The 11287-nt window shown below is 37.2% G+C and overlaps 1 pseudogene; it reads left to right on the top strand.

The window, feature by feature from the left end:
- Positions 1-245: 245 nt before the first annotated feature.
- On the top strand, positions 246-1073 carry LOC102980298 (peroxiredoxin-4-like; annotated as a pseudogene).
- The last annotated feature ends 10214 nt before the right edge of the window (positions 1074-11287 follow it).

The following is an 11287-nucleotide window of genomic DNA, read 5'->3' as shown; positions in this document are numbered from 1 at the left end:
AGGGACAGCTAAAAAACTTTGTCACCATCAGACCTACCCGAAAAGAATGGCTAAAGAAAGTTCTCTGCAGGGGGTGAGCAAGTGGGGCTCACACCTATGTGGCCGGGTGGGGAGCCTGGGGGATGGGGGAGGTCTCGCAACGCCGTGCTTCGGCTCACATGGGCGTTGGGTGCACGGTTGTAGCTGCCTGGTGGCGGGAGAAGTGGTGCTCGAGCCAAGGGACGTGCAACTGCCCTCGCGTGGTCATGGAGGCGCCGCAGCGGCTACCGGCAACCACTTCGGCCCCTGGCTGGAGCCGAAAGCTACTGCTGCTGCCCCTGCTGCTGTTCCTGATGCCGGCCAAAGCTCTGTGGGGTTTGGAGGTGGAGGAGGGGCCCCCAACCCAAGAAGAGGAGTGCCACTTCTATGCGTGTAGACCAGTGTACCTGGTAGGGAGGCGTTTCAGTTGCCAGGTTTCAGTTGCCAACCACTCCCTGCACCTCAGCAAAGCCAAGATTTCCAAGCCAGCATCTTATTGGGAAGGAACAGCTGTGATAAATGGAGAATTTAAGCAGCTGGAAGTTAACTGATTATTGTGGGAAATACCTGGTTTTTTTTCTTCTACCCACTTGATTTCACTTTGTGTGTCCAACTGAAATCAGTTATTCTTTGGTAAAAGAACTGAGGAATTCAGATCCATAAACACTGAAGTGGTGGCATGCTCTATCGATTCACAGTTTACCCATTTGGCCTGGATTAATACCCCTTGAAGACAAGGAGGACTTGGGCCAATAAGGATTCCACTTCTTTCAGATTTGAACCATCAGATCTCAAAGGACTATAGCATATATCTGGAAGACTTGGGCCACACACTTAGAGGTCTCTTCATTACTGATGACAAAGGAATCCTAAAACATATTACTCTGAATGACCTTCCTGGGGGTAGATTTGCAGATAAGACACTGCGTTTGGTTCAAGCATTTCTGTACACCAATAAACATGGAGAAGTCTGCCCTGGTGGTTGGAAACCTGGTGGTGAAACAGTAATCCCAGATCCAGCTGGAAAACTGAAGTATTTTGATAAACTGAACTAAAAAATACTTCCTCAGGTCTTGATGCTTGAAACTTCTCAATAAAGTTCACTGTTTTATTACCAAAAAAAAAAAAATAGTTCTTTGAAGAGAAAGCAATTATATAAGAAGAAATTTTGGAACATCATGAAGAGAGAAATAACAATGGAAAAGAATAAAAATATCAATGAATACAACAGACTTTCTTCTCTTGATTTTCTCTATTATTTTTGACTGTTAAAGCAAAAATTACAACATTGTCTGATCTGGTTATCAATCTAATGTAAATGTAAAGGAAATATTTAATATACTTACATAATAAATGAGAGTGTAAAGGGACATAAAAGAAGATAAAGTTTCTACACTCAAACTGGTGAAACGTCTACATCAGTAAATTGTAATAAGTTATGCATTATGATACCTAGAGAAACCACTAACAAAGATATACAAAGCTATTATAGATAAATCAAAATGGAATGTAAAAAAATGTTCTAGTAACCCACAGGAATGCGAGAAGAAAACAATGATAAAACAGTAAAGTAAAAGTATGGAAATATATGCCATGTAAACTTTAATCAAAAGGAAATAGGAGTGGAGACTATTACTATCCAATGAAGTGGTTGTCAGAGCAAAGATAATTACCATTAACAGAAAAGGACAATTCATAATGGTAAAAGAATCAACCCACCAAGCAAATGTAGACCAAACAACAGACATGCAAAATACGTGAAGCAAAACTAACAGAACTGAAAGAAGAAATAGACAAACCCACAATTATAGTTGGAGACCGCAACATCCTTCTCTCAACTGATAGAACAACTAGACAGAAAAAATAGCAAGTATGTAAAATAACAACACTGTTACCAAATACAAGTTCTTGTGCCCCACACACAGTGAGGACAAACAAACTGAAACATGAAACCTCAGAGTTTGGAGCAGAGAAATGTTTATTACAGAGCCATAAAAGGAGACAGGTGGCTTGTGTCCAAAAAGCCCTGAACTCCTTGAATGGTTGCAGCAAAGCACTTTTAAAGGCAAGGTGGGGGGTTGGGGGGAGAGTGGTTAGTTGCTACAAACTTCTTGGTGTTGAAACCCTTTGTTCTTGCAGCTGTCCACGAAGGTCAGGTCAAGATGTTCCTGTAAAGCTCCAACACATGCTATACTCTGTTTTGCAACTTTTTATCTCTATATGAATGGACTCTTACAGGTCAGAGCCCTGAGAATAGGGCTCCTATATATTTCAGGCTATAGGCAACATTTTTTTTTTTTTTTTAGGCAACATTCTTTTACAAAAGCTGCAGAACCAGCATGACTAACCACAGGCAACAAAGCACAAGGTTAAAGTAAAAGGAACAGATCCAATATGGAGTCAGATTTGTTCTTCCCTATTACAGCACCATCAACAAATAGTATCTAATTTACATATATGGAACACTAATCCAAAACAGCAGAACATGTGCCCATGGAACTATCTATCCAAGATAGATCATATCTTGGATCATAACCCAAACATCAACAAATTAAAAAAAAAAACTAATATCAGAGTATTTTTTCATCAAATGGAATCAAACTAGAAATCAGTAACAGAAAGCAAACAGGAAATCTCTAAACTTGGAAGTTAAAAAATACACTTGTAAATAACCTATGAGTCAAAGAGGAAATCTCAAGGGAAATTTTAAAAATACATTGAACAGAAAGAAAATGAAAATACAACATCAAATTTATGGGATACAGCTTTTGCAATGCTGACAGGGACATTTATAACATTAAATTCTTACGTTAGAAAAGAGGAAAAGTCTCAAATCAATCTAAGCTCTCACCCCAAGAAACTAGAAAAAGAAAAAATAAATCCAAAGCAAGCAGAAGGAAAAGAATAATATATATAAGAACATAAATCAATGAAATTGAAAATACAAATAATAGACAAAATCAGTGAAACAAAAATCTGGTTCTTTGAAAAGGTCAATAAAATTGACAAACCTCCAGCAAGACTGACAAAGCAAAAAGAAGACAGAAATTACCAATATCAGGAAGGAAACAAGGCAATATCATTAGAGAACCTGCAGACATTAAAAAGATAATAAAGATATAGCATGAACAACTCTGCCCACATAAATTTTGACAATTTAGATGGAACAAACTACACAATTACCGCACAAACTACCACAAATCACACAATGTACACAAGTTAATAGAATAGTTCTACAATTATTAGGGAAATTAAATTGATAATTTAAAAACTATCGAAAAGGAAATCTCCAGGCCCAGATGATTTCACTGGAGAATACTACCAAACATTTAAAGAGAAAATAACACCAATTCTTCATAATTTGTTTCAGAAAATAAAAGAGGAACAAACATTTCCCAATAATTTTTATGAAATCAGTGTTACCCTTACACTAAAACCAAAGATAGCACAAAAGAAAACTACAGACCAATACCCCTTGTGAATATAGAGCAAAAACACTTAAAAATATATTACCAAATGGAACTTAGCAATATATAAAAAGAGTTATATACCATGACTGAGTGGAATTTATTCCAGGGATGTAAACTGACTCAATATTTTAAAATCAATCATTGTAGGGCCTCCTGGTGGCGCAGTGGTTGCGTGTCCGCCTGCCGATGCAGGGGAACCTGGTTCGCGCCCCGGTATGGGAGGATCCCACATGCCGCGGAGTGGCTGGGCCCGTGAGCCATGGCCGCTGGGCCTGCGCGTCCGGAGCCTGTGCTCCGCAACGGGAGAGGCCACAGCAGAGGGAGGCCCGCATACCACCAAAAAAAAAAAAATAAATAAATAAATAAAATCAATCATTGTAATCCACCATATTATCAGTGTAAAGGAGATAAATCACAATTATCAATAATTGGTGCAAAATAAGCCTTTGACAAAATTCAACATCCAATCATGATAAAAACTCAGAAAATGAGGAACAGAGAGGAACATCCTCAACTTGATGAAGAACATCTACACAATCCAATAACTAACATCATACTTAATGGTGAAAGTGGAATGCTTTCTTTTTAAGTTTGGGAACAATGCAGTGGTGTCTCCTATCCCCACTGCTAGTCTACATATTACAGGAAGTTCCAGGAAGCTCAATAAGGTAAGAAAAAGAAATAAAAGACACACAGATTGGAAAGGAAGATATAAATCTGTACATATTTGCAGATGACATGATGGTCTACATAAAAAAATCCTAAGAAATATACCCAAAACTCCTAGAACTGATATTTAACAGTTTACAGTTCAGTAATGTCTTAAGATCCAAGTAAAACATACAAAGGTTAATTGTATTTCTACATAAAAGCAATGACCATTCAGAAACCGAAGTTAAGAATATGATACCGTGTATAATCTCTAGAAATCAAAAAGATTAAACACACGTATAAATCTAACAAGACATGCACAGGACTCCTATGCTGAAATCCACAAAACAGAAAGAAACCAAAGAAGATCTAAATGAATAGACATTTGGTGTTTGTAAATTGGAACTCAACAAAGTAGAGATGTCAATTTTCCCCAGAGTGATATACAGATTTAATTATCATAATCCAGTAAGGTTTCTTCCTGAAGATAATTATTAAATAATAAATAAAGCAAAATTATTCTAAAATTTATTTGGAAAGGAAAAAAGAAATAGAATAGCTGAAACAATTTTGAAAAATCAGAATAAAGGAGGAATCGCTTCATTCAATTTCAAGATTTATTATACAACTGTTACACAAGACTGTGTGGTACTGACAGAAGGACAGACATACAGAACAATGGAACAGAATAAAGAATTCAGAAATACTCCCACACAAGTACTGCCAAAGAGTCTTTTCAACAAATGTTGCTGGAGGAATTGGTTATCCAAAAACATGACCCTCATCTTAAACCTCACATGTTATGCAAAAAATATCTCAAAATGGATCACAAATTTCATTACAAGGCTTCAAGCTAAATCTTCCACATCCGTTCATACAGCACTATTCACAATAGCCAAGAGGTGGAAGCAAAGCAAACATCTGTTAAGAGATGAATGGATAAACAAAATGTAGTAGAGTCATACAATGGAATTTATTCAGCTTTAAAAGAGAAGGAAATCCTGTTACCTGCTACAACATAGATGAACCTTGAGGAATTATGCTAAGTGAAATAAACCAATCACAAAAAAGACAAATACTGTATGATTTCACTTCTGTGTGGTATCTAAAGTTGTCAAATCCACAGAAACAAAGGAGAATGGTGGTTACCAGGGACTGGGGAGGAGGGGAAAAAAGGAGTTATTTAGAGGGTATAGAGTTTTAGTTCTGCAAGATGAAAAAGTTCAGAAGATCTGTTTAACAACAACGTGAATATATCTAATACTACTAAGCTGTACACTTAAAAATGGTTAAGGTGGTGAATTTACGTACTTTTTTTAAACCACAAGAAGAAAAAGAATGACAGGGTAAAAAAATAACCTATATATCCTTTGGTAGAAAAATAGGAGAAAATCTTCAGAAACTAGGACTTGGTAAAGAGTACATAGGAATGACATCAAAAGAACAATCCATAAAAGAAAAAACTCGTAAATTATAAACCATCAAAATTATAAACCTTTACTCTGCAAAAGGCATTCTTAAAAGGATGAAAAGACAAACTACACACTGGGTGAAAATATTTGCAAGTCACATATCTGACAAAGGACTCATATTTAGAATATATAAAGAACTCTCAAAACTCCACACTAAAAACAAAACAATCAAACTAGAAAATGAGCAAAAGGCATGAAGAAAACATTTCACCAAAGAGGATATATAGGTGGCAAATAAATACATACAAAGGTGTTCAACATCACTAGTTATTATGGAAATACAAATTAAGATCACAATGAGCTATCACTACATACACATGAGAACAGCTAAAATAAAGAATATCAAAAACACCAAATGCTGACAAGGATGCACAGAATGAAATCTCTCATATATTGTTTGTGGAAATGTATAGACACTCTGAAAGACGGTGTAAGAGTTTCTTAAAAATAATAAATATGAACCAGCAATCACATTCCTAGGCATTTATCTCAGAGAAATGAAAACAGGTTCACACAAAAAACCTGTACATGATTGTACACAGCAGCTTTAATTACAGTAGCCTCAAACTGGAAGCAGCCAAATTGTTTTACTATGGGTAACTATTTAAGCAAACTGTGCTACATCCATACCATGGAATATTGCTCAGCAATAAAAAGGAACAAACTTGCAACAATTTAGATGGATTTCAAGGATGTTAGGCTGAGTGAAAAAGCCCATCTCAAAAGGTATGATTCCATTTCTATGATATTCTCATAATGAGAAGATTATAAAGATGGAGAACAAATTAGTTTTTGCTATGACTATAAAGAGGTAGCACTGGATATGACTACAAAGAGATAGCACTAAGAAGATCTTTGCAATGAGGTGTTAGTTTTGTATCTTAGTGGTTACATGAACCTACATATGTGATAAAAAACAACTATACATTATACCAATGTCAATTTCCTCCTCTTGATATTGTGCTATAATCATTTAATTTGTAACCATTGGGAGAAATGAGATTAGGATAAATGGAACCTCTCTGTACTATCTTTGCAATTTCCTATGAATCTATAATTTTTTCAAAATAAAGTGTTTAAAAAATGTTTGAATCAACTGAGTAGTCTAAGCATTAAGTGATCAGAATTAGAAAAGAATATGGTAGAGATTTTTTCCTTTTTTATTTTAAGTTCACTTAGAAAATCAACCTAAAAGGTCAGCTAAAATCACTGACAAAAAAGCAAAGTATAGGATTAATTACAAGCCCCTAGGCTCACATTATAATACCTTATCATTTAGTACTTGCCAAAAAGAAGAGAAAATCTATTTTTATTCTTATTTAAATGACAATAGATGTTTATAAGTTCCTCCCCGTCACTGAATTGACAATATTTATGTACAAACTTGAGAAAGATCATCTGAGCATAAGAATCTTTATTCTGTGCTATTGTAGTGCAGATAAAAAAATGCTGCCTGCCATTCTAGTAGACAATTAATGTTGCTGCCCATCAAGCTATCAAGCCATCAAGTCATCAGCCACTGTGGCTGCCCCCAAGGGTGCTCCCTGAGGGGAATTCAGGATGGAGAAAAACAGGATATTGGACCTAGATAGTTAAGATGCATATCTAAGGAATAATTTCAACAGCCCAGACTCTTACATCTTCCCATACATACGAAAGCACTAAAATTAACTTGAGAGGTCTGTTTTTTTGTGTGATCAGCAGTAATCTTTTGATGTTTGACTACATGTTTTTTTTTCAGAAAAGACTCCTATATATCCTGGCTCCTCCCTTACTTCTTAGGAATAGTTCCTCACAGCTACCTGAGAGGCTGTCTCCCAGCCTACAATTCTCCCTAAGGTCCTCGAATAAACATAACTCACAACTTTAGATTGTGTGTTTTCCTTCAGTTGACAGTAGTTATTAAAGAGATGGAAATTATTTATATTAAATCTTTCATCTTTCCTAACCATAGCTACAAGAGCCACGTTAGCTTTCTGCTGACAAAAAAAAAAAAAATTGTTTTATTTTGGAAATAAATCCATAATCAAGGTTGAATCAAAACCTTGCCCATTTATAAAAATATATCTGTACACACAAAATACCAGAGTATATATATATATATCTCCATTCATGTCACCTCCCTATCCTAACTATATTTACTCATATATTTGTTTCTTTGAATAGGGGTTCTGGAGCCATTATAGTTGTTACCATGTGGAACAGGAGATAAGAGTGATCAATCAGTGTCAGTGTTCACAGTGATTGCAGTGGCAGGAGACAATACAAGTTCACAAGTGAGAGAGACATCTGTTGATGACACTCTTCTAGGTCAGTTAGCTCAGAAAGCATTAAAATTCTGTGTGTTATGAAATATTCTATGTTTTAAAAACTTCTCCTGAAATTCTGAAAACAATGATCAAATTATAGTCTAATTTTGCTCTCAGTGATGCCCTGAAGGTTTCTTAGCAAGTACAAACAAAAATCTTTAGTTAAATTAAAAAAAAAAGTTTAAAGCACTATAAAAAATAAGTATATTTTACCTAAAGAGAAATCAAAGTTTTGCATTTTTTAAAATGTTATAAAAGTATATGAAGAAATGACAGAAACAATACAAATTTATATGGGGAAAACCACAATTAAGAAAATTAATCCTCAGTCATGGATATTAGATTTCTGTTTTCACACCTATTAAGTGGTGCCTTGCTATTTTCAATGGTATTGTTTGAGCTTAACAATTCATGGTGAAATTACAGTTTGAGTTCATGATGCAAAAATGTGTCCATTAAAGTCAGTTGTAGAAAAGAAATGATGATGTTCCCTTTTGAAATGGCAATAAACGTATCATTTTGGGCTTGTAATCTGGCTTTAAACCATGTGAAATTTATCTGTCATTCTTACTTTTCTGTTTTAATCATAGAAGTTTGCCATAGTTCTAATTCTTTTGTATCTGTGTCCCTACCATGTGCACACAGACTAAATGGGCCCCAATTACTGTAATAATATGTTTCAGAAAAGCAATCAGTATCCATAGGATTGAGCTTAGGCTGGAAACTTCTCAGCCCAAATGAGAGTTTGGGCTGAGAAGAGAATGAGCCCAAAAGACAGGAGCTGAAAGCCCTTGCACTGGACTGACTTCAGAAAGAATGTTGCCAAATGAGTGGACTATGACACAGTTGAATTTTGCAAAATCCTGGGAGCTCTGGCAAATGAGCTGTGAACCACTGAGATCATAAATAAAAACATGTTCATTTTTTATGAATTTTCCTTTCACATCACACATAATAGAATGTGGTAGAGTTATATCTAAGTTATACCTGGCAAAATTGCTGCTAACCAGTATCTAGTGAGGGAGAAAGCCAGGCATCAGCCAGCACTTTGCTTTAGCTTTAGAAACCCCAAGAACTTACCTTTGGGGAAGGAAGTTAAGGTATTTAAGAGAGATCATAATTTGAAGCTAGCTTGTTTTCTTGGAATTAGGTCACAGTTGGGCTGACAGGAAAGCATCTGTTTACTCACATGTTTCTTCCCAGGCTCTTTCCCACCCCAAATCCTAGTTTTGGGTGTCTTGAAAGACAGGATAGGAATTGCAAGAATGTGAGAATTAAATTCTTGAATTTAAATTGTACAGAGCATTCTTTTCACTTCATTTCATATCCTCTTCTGTGACAATACCAAGAGCATTTTTGCAATAACTGTTACTTAAATTTTCCTTGCTCATTTTTTTACTGTGTGTTTGTAAAAAGCCCTTAGCACCACTTAAGATTCAATTAACATTGTTAGGGCTTCCCTGGTGGCGCAGTGGTTGCGCGTCCGTCTGCCGATGCAGGGGAACCGGGTTCGCGCCCCGGTCTGGGAAGATCCCGCATGCCGCGGAGCGGCTGGGCCCGTGAGCCATGGCCGCTGAGCCTGCGCGTCCGGAGCCTGTGCTCCGCAACGGGAGAGGCCGCAGCGGACGGAGGCCCGCATACCACAAAAATAAATAAATAAATAAACAATTAACATTGTTATGACAAATATTTTATATACGTTATTTCATTCAAATCATGGGAATGACTGTAAACGCTCTTAGAAAGGCTGGTTTATGCCTTCCACAAGCAACTGTTGAGGATTTACTTTGTTCAGCAGTGTGCTAGCCACTGGGAATACACAGATGAAAGAAGCAGGTCCTAAAGAATTTACAGGCTAGTGCTAGGGAAAAAAATAAACAGCAATTTTCAGTACAATGTGAAAAACGCTTTCTTCTTTGCAGAATACTTTCTGGACTAGAAACAGAAAATACAAAAGAGATCTTCGTTAAAATGGAATGACCTTCCCACAGGCTTTAGTGCAGAAAAGAACACCTCAAAAATTCTCAATTTTAACAATTCCTGACTGTTTTCCAGAGTTTGGGCTCTTAAATGTCAGGTCCCTCTGGTTTGTCCCTCCAACTTCTTTCTTAGGCTGTGATGCTGCTGCCTCAGCTATACTGCCTGGGTTAATTGCCAGTATTTTGGACACAGCCCCCGTGCCCTGAATTTTGGAAGAGGCCTCTGCTTTCTTTCTGCTTCATTCTTAGATGTGGAATAGTTCCTTTCTCTTTATTCATCATGACATAGAGAATATTTATCCAGATGTTACTGAAGGCTTGACCATACTGGATGAGAAGTACAGCATAGAAAATAATTTATAATTACTCCAAGGTTGCAGCCCTATACTACAGAGTTCTTACACAGCTTCATTCCTGTTTGAATCCAGCCTGCCTCCACCAATAGGAGAACTACCAGTGTCTCCCTCTCAGAGACCAGGCCACATGTCCAAAACACTCAGAAAAGATGAAAGCTTTTCAAACTTCTCTGCCTGTGGTGCACCACTGGAGGCTCACTTTCTTCCCCAGAATTGACATCTTTCCAGTGTGACTGGCTGTAAGATAATTCATTGAGGGAAAATTCCACTCTTGCCCATAAAACAATCACAGCCAAACAATCCTACAGTTGTGTGAGATCAGTATATTTCCTGAATTCTGAATTGCACAATGTGGGATTATACCTTGGCCAAAACAGTCAAGTTCAGGATGGGATACACAGAATTCACTGCATTTCCATTTCGGTCTCTTCCCATCACATTTAAAAAAAGACTAAATTTAGGGTCTAATCTCACCAAGATTCTTCCTGTTCCCTGAGTGTAAAAATGAAACCAACAACACAATAATTCACCAAACAGCACTTTGAAGGCTCTAAGAGAACTTTAACAAACTCACCATCAAAAAAGTGACCAATGTTGACTTCCCTGGTGGCGCAGTGGTTTAGAATCCGCCTGCCAATGCAGGGGACACAGATTCGAGCCCTGGTCCGGGAAGATCCCACATGCCGTGGTGCAACTAAGCCCGTGCGCCACAACTACTGTGCCTGCGTTCTAGAGCCCGCGAGACACAACTACTGAGCCCACATGCCACAACTACTGAAAACTGCATGCCTAGAGCCTGTGCTCCGCAGCAAGAGAAGCCATGACAATGAGAAGCCCGTGCACAATGAAGAGTAGCCCCTGCTCGCCGAAACTAGAGAAAGCCCACGCGCAGCAAGGAAGACCCAACGCAGCCAAAAATAAATAAAGTTATTTTAATAAAAAAAGACCAGTGTCATATCAGTTTACCAGCCTAACTATCCTGGGTATAACAGGATGATAATATAAGACAGGTAAACGGGTATGTACATGTAT

Source organism: Physeter macrocephalus, chromosome 8 (genome assembly GCF_002837175.3).
Source record: "Physeter macrocephalus isolate SW-GA chromosome 8, ASM283717v5, whole genome shotgun sequence".
Classification (NCBI taxonomy): Eukaryota; Metazoa; Chordata; class Mammalia; order Artiodactyla; family Physeteridae; genus Physeter; species Physeter macrocephalus.
The sequence above is the reverse complement of the archived record's forward strand: the minus strand, read 5'-3'. Positions and strand labels throughout refer to the sequence as shown.